The sequence below is a fragment of the Hippocampus comes genome, unplaced genomic scaffold (assembly GCF_001891065.2).
Source record: "Hippocampus comes isolate QL1 unplaced genomic scaffold, H_comes_QL1_v1.1 scaffold279, whole genome shotgun sequence".
Classification (NCBI taxonomy): Eukaryota; Metazoa; Chordata; class Actinopteri; order Syngnathiformes; family Syngnathidae; genus Hippocampus; species Hippocampus comes.
Genome location: NW_017805456.1, coordinates 566,710 through 570,837, shown reverse-complemented (window position 1 = coordinate 570,837; position 4,128 = coordinate 566,710). Strand labels below are relative to the sequence as shown.

General features: G+C 46.1%; 2 long non-coding RNA genes across 2 annotated transcripts; both read right to left on the bottom strand.

Annotated features, from left to right (window-relative positions):
• Positions 1-2,731: 2,731 nt before the first annotated feature.
• Positions 2,732-3,208, bottom strand: LOC109518628 (uncharacterized). Its single transcript, XR_002168786.1, has 3 exons — positions 3,169-3,208; positions 2,845-2,900; positions 2,732-2,766 (listed from the first exon to the last, which is right to left on the bottom strand). It is a non-coding gene; the product is annotated as an uncharacterized LOC109518628 (long non-coding RNA).
• A 134-nt stretch (positions 3,209-3,342) lies between these two features.
• Positions 3,343-3,751, bottom strand: LOC109518627 (uncharacterized). The gene is made up of 3 exons (XR_002168785.1): positions 3,647-3,751; positions 3,496-3,569; positions 3,343-3,415 (listed from the first exon to the last, which is right to left on the bottom strand). It is a non-coding gene; the product is annotated as an uncharacterized LOC109518627 (long non-coding RNA).
• Between the last annotated feature and the right edge of the window lie 377 nt (positions 3,752-4,128).

The window sequence follows — 4,128 nt, the reverse complement described above, 5'->3', positions numbered from 1 at the left end:
CCCCCCAAAAGTATTCACTGTCTTGCGGAATAAATACCAATCAAGACGCCACCACCACTTCCAAAACAAAGTTTCCGCAACGACGATAATGCGTCAATAGGAGGCTTGTATGTCGGCGGGCGGGGGCGACGTCCTGACCGTCCGGCAGAGGATCATTTGCCAAAATTCTGCCAACCGCTTTCTGACAGCTGTTATGAAAGCGCTGTCGATACCAAGATGTACTGTATAAAATTACCGCATGCATTTTTTTCTGAATATGCTCAAAATGTCTTTGTGGTGTTGAGCTGCTGGAGGGGGGGTGAGTTGTTTGGAGGTGGTCGCGTTAAGTCGTAGCCTCCTTGCTCCGAGTACACCCGCATGAACTGCAGCAGAAAGCGGTCAATTCCCAGCCCCTGCGCCACCAGGAGCAGCCCGTCACAGCCGGACAGTCTCACAAACATTTCGGTCTCAAACTCCAGCAGAGGGTCCGCCATTGGCAAGGGAAACAAAAAACCCGATTTCGCTTTCCAATGTCAGTAACAGCAGTAAGAATCATTGTAAAATTCGACCGCGAACGCTCGAGCTGGTCGTCGAAGGTGGTGACGCTTCAAACAAACAAAACAACACAACAAAAGGTCTTCATGAAACGTAAGGGGCCCGTCTACCGGTGCACAATAGGAATGACAAACCTTCGACTGAAGTGCCTCTCAACTATACAAGTGTTGTCCCACCAAAAATTTACAACTTTCTGGGTACCTTTGTCGGGGGAGGGTTCAAATATCTTGGTCTTTGTTGTTATGTTTGTGTTCCTCTGGACGAGTCGTAACTGGGAGTGTCAATTCCTTTTGTGTTTTTGCATTCTTGGCCAAGACGGTGAATTTGGTTCCGATTCTGATTGCTTGCCAAATGCCTTTGTGGCTTCCTGAACAACAGGGGGCGATATGGACCAAGGAGATATAATCTACGAAGAAGAAGAACAAGGGCAAAACAAGAACGGTACCACATCCGGTTCAACGAGGAAGTATTTCCGCGGATTACAAGCCGGGCTCACAGTGAGTAATTTTAACATTTTAACGAACTATATGTAAATGTATTGATGCAGACATTTTCGGAGCATCATTACGGCACGTCGCTCCTCTAATTTGTCTATCGTTACGAAGTCACTGTAAGTTATCGTAAAAACACAACAAAGGTGGCCAGTTCACACACGAGGGCGGATTTGTCTCAAAACTATTCCCACAAATGCATCCGTGACTTTTTTGAAATTGCTTTTCGAAATATATTTGTGGTTTTCATAAAATAAATACTCAATTTCATAAAATACGTGTTGATAATATCCACAAATATACTCGTCATTTTCAAACGTGTTCTCGGGTCCCCATATCCATTCAGGATTTTCACGTGTTTCTCTATGTGGCGTGAGCATTTCTCATGACTTTGAAATACCGTTTTCGTCCGCGAGGAGGAGGTAGAGTTGCTGTCTCCAATTTACGGGAACTTGAGTGGACGGTAGAACGACAGTGAGTTTTTTCAACAGTTGAGCAGCTGATTGAAAGGAGGTTGATCAATGTACTTCAGGTGTGGAGAGAAAGCCGCGAGCGGGCATATTTGGAAATGGACGTGTTCGAAGTGAAGGTGCCACTTATTCTGTGAAGAATAACACAAATCAGAACAAAAACCAACCCAAAAAAAAAGAACTTTTTTGTGGGGGGGAGACAGAAGAGTATGACTTCCCACTTTTGTTTTTTCTGCCTGACTAGATTGAAGAGGCGACTGGGGCAAAGGTGCAGCCGACAGACTCGGAGGACATGCTGAAGGGACGCCAACCTGCATTTGGACACGTGAATTTTGAGTCTTGTTGTGTGATTGAAGAGCTGATGCCTGATGTCACATTGTACCACAAGGTGGAGGTGAGTGCGCCCGAAGACTCAAGTCTTGAGGAGAGAGTTGCACATCAGTCACTCGTATGGCCACAAGTGTAACACTGCCATTCCGTTAGTCTCCACATGACTCGAAACTCCAAGAATTGAGCTTTTGGGTCATGTGAAACCGACGGGAACAGTGAAAAGACTGTCTGGTGTGACCGAAGTGCCGCTCTCACCTCAAAACTCAAGTGGGACTTAGAAAATTTTCTGCAAAGGCTGCCCAAACCACACCCAATTTGACGTCCACCAATCACGGCGAGGCCCTCATTTGCATAAATTTACATAACCAATCAGACCGATCATGATGTTGTGGAGTACACGGCATTTAGTTTTTGTCTCAGTTAGAGAAGTCGGACGTGCTCATGTCCCCCTGTCCAGATTGAAGAGGTGACTGGGCCAAAGGTGCAGCCGACAGCCTCGGAGGACATGCGGAAGTTGAGGCCAACCTGCATTTGGACACATGTGAGTATTGAACAGTGTGGTGTGATTGAAGAGCTGATGCCTGATGTCACGTCGCACCACAAGGTGGAGGTGAGTGCGCCCGCCCTTGGAAAAAAATCCCAGAAAAAAAAAATCCAGAAAAAAATTTTTGGAAAAAATTTTTTTAAAAAAAAAATTCTCGAAAAAAAAAGTAGGAATTTTTTTTTTTTTGTTAAAGGTTTTAAATTGTTTTAAGTTATATTTTTGTGATGTGCTTAAGAATGAAGTTGAGAGCTTAAGTGTTCTTTGTAATCAAGCTTTATTTCTTTTGCAGAACAGACAATCACAAAGCAGAGGAAAAAGTTGCAAGTTGGATGGCAGTCTGCACGTCGCTGGGTGGTGAAGTAGTCGGCTCATGAGAACGTCGGACAGGTGCGTTGACCTGAGAGGAAAGACATCCATAAGTTACACGCAAGTCAATTTCTTGTGCAGACAAAGATGTTTTTGGCATGAAACTTACCAGCAAGACAGACAAGTTGTTGGGTCTTTTGTGCAGGAAGCCGATCATGTTCACTGCTGCTTCTGTAAGGGGGGGGGGGACCAAGGTGTGCCCGAAGTGCAACTCTCACCTCAAAACTCAAGTGGGACTTAGAAATTTTTCTGCAAAGCCTGCCCAAACCACACCCAATTTCACATCCACCAATCACGTCGAGGCCCTCATTTGCATAAATTTGCATAACCAATCAGATCGCGTTGATTTGCATAACCACGCCCACTTTCCAATTTCTGACCAATCAGATCGCTCTAAATCTAACGATTGTTGAAATGAAATGTGACTTCTTACCAGCAGATGGCTCAGAGTCACATTTTGCCTCATCACACTCCACCGGCTCATCTGGATGACAAAGCACAGGTGAGTAGACACCAATTACTAAACAAAAACGTCGTTCCATTTTACTCTCCGCTGCTGCCGCACGAGCGCTTCATTTTCAAGTGTTGATTTGCTGGAGACTGGAATGCAACACTGAGCATCATCAGCACCAACAGGCCAAGCTGCTCCTGGTCCAGTGACGAATCCAAGGCTGTCAAACCTGCCAATGCAACAAACGAGACCCATCAAGCTCCTTTTTCATACCTTTGAACGGCAACGTTGAAAAATGGAGGCAGCAACCTGCTACAAGCTTGTCGCATTTGTCTCTTTGCCCAGCAGGTGGAGGTCTCTGACAGCACTGACTGGAAGCTGCACTGCATGCAGAGTCAAAGAAAAAGCAGGTGAGTGTGCTTGAAAATAAAGTATGCTTTTTGGTTGTAGCTTCCATCACCTGACAGCGTGCATGACATCAGGTGGCTCGTGACGCCACGTTTTCTGAGGGCCTGCACCAGCGCCACCTCCAGCCAACAGTTCCAGGACTTGGATTGGAAATCTGCGACAGGCCCAAACGTTGACGACTCGACTTCACAACGTGTTATCTGGTTCTTCAGCACCACCTGGTAGATCAGAGCAGGACAAACGCACATGTTGAGCAAATGTCTTGGGGCCACTCTCGCGCCCTTTTCCCCTCCCCCATTTCCCCCTGGTGCAACACCTGATTCAAATGATCAGATCATCAGCAAGGTCTGAGAAAGCCAGACAGCGAATCTGATCATTTGTCTCAGTGTGCGAGAGAGCCAGAAAAGAGCACCGCCACCGTTTGATTTTAGCCACAGGTGCGCCGACTCAACCAGAGGAGCTGGTTGAGTTGAAGGTCCTGTGGTTAAACCAAACTTTTCAAATTTATGGATTTGACACCTGTGCTCAATCTTT